Below are 1,334 nucleotides of genomic sequence, written 5' to 3'. Positions count from 1 at the left end.
CTTAAAGAAAGGCGCCAGCTGCTGAGCCAAAGGAGAAAAGGGAAGGAAAAAAGAAAACACACCAAGCAACAGGATAAGGCGGTTTCTGTGGCCTGGGAAAGCTGTCCCTCAGCATGGTGAATCAGGTAGTCACAGAGGAAGGTGCAAGTTGGAAACTGCCTAGAAACCCATCCATCTCCCAGAACAAGATCCTGGCCTGGGGGAGCATGGAGGGCTAACCACTAGCGCCAAGAACAGAGCACCAGCTCTGTGCTGCTGTACCCTGCAGTGAGTGTACAGCATCACTGTTAAGGACTGGCTGTGTAGTGATACAGACTGACTGTTTTCAGCTAGTGAACATGAGCATGAAATGTGTTACTGATGAAGGGTCAGTCCAGAACTTTTAAAACTGAAAATCACCCAAATCTTCAGTTAAGAAACCCACCACAGTGCGCATCTACTTGCATGCCGTCAGTGGGAACACCAGAGGGATGTGGATGAGGAGAAAAGCTCCTAGAAACAGTAAACAGGCTCTCTGGATGGGCTTTCCCTCTGAGCTGGAGTAGCCATTCCCACAGGGTGACACTCTGCTCCAGTCCTCTCGCTGGCCCCCACTCAAGACTCGCGCCGGTACTTCAATGGGGAAGCAATGGGATTCTGAACCTGACAAACTCTCACAAAACACCGGCCGGTTTTACCGAGTCTTCAGTGAAAGGTTTCAGGTGCAGAAAAGTGAAGTATCTAAACCAGCTCATTCTGTCCAAAACCCTAGGTTTCACTCTAAGAGTAAATGAACTCTTTGGTGTTCGGCTACAGACAGTATGCACAAACGGAGGACTAATGAACAGCTAAAACTTCAGTCTCAAATAGCAGTATTGCAATCAAGCTGACCTGCATTAACCAAACTGCACTCTGTAGATGTTTCAAGGCCCGCAGTCATGCACACAGATGTGAAATGACGTAAGACCACTTTGCCAGACAACTAGGGGAGTTTGTTTTACAAGAGCGTTACCTTTTTTCTTTCTGGAGGTATAACACTTGAAGGTAAATACGGGCGGGAAGAAAACTTGTTCCGGAAGTTCAGTGCTCGTAGAAGTTTTTCCTAGCGAAGTGTGAACAAACACAGAACAAAACAGTACAACCTTGTGGTATCGTAAGATTTTTCCATGCCGTGATAAAATTTTAAGCTGATTTCATCCTCCTCTTTTCTAGAGCAGAGGCTAAGAATCCTCTCCGTTTTACACAGAGGAACAACGATTTTGCTTTTGCTCTGAGGCAGCGGGAACGTTCCTGCGCGACAGCCCGTCCTCTCGCAGCCGGCCGTTCCGCGCCCGACGGCAATCGGGCGGCAAGCG

This window comes from Buceros rhinoceros, unplaced genomic scaffold, assembly GCF_000710305.1.
Source record: "Buceros rhinoceros silvestris isolate BGI_N320 unplaced genomic scaffold, ASM71030v1 scaffold46611, whole genome shotgun sequence".
Classification (NCBI taxonomy): domain Eukaryota; kingdom Metazoa; phylum Chordata; class Aves; order Bucerotiformes; family Bucerotidae; genus Buceros; species Buceros rhinoceros.
This window is presented reverse-complemented; position numbering follows the sequence as displayed.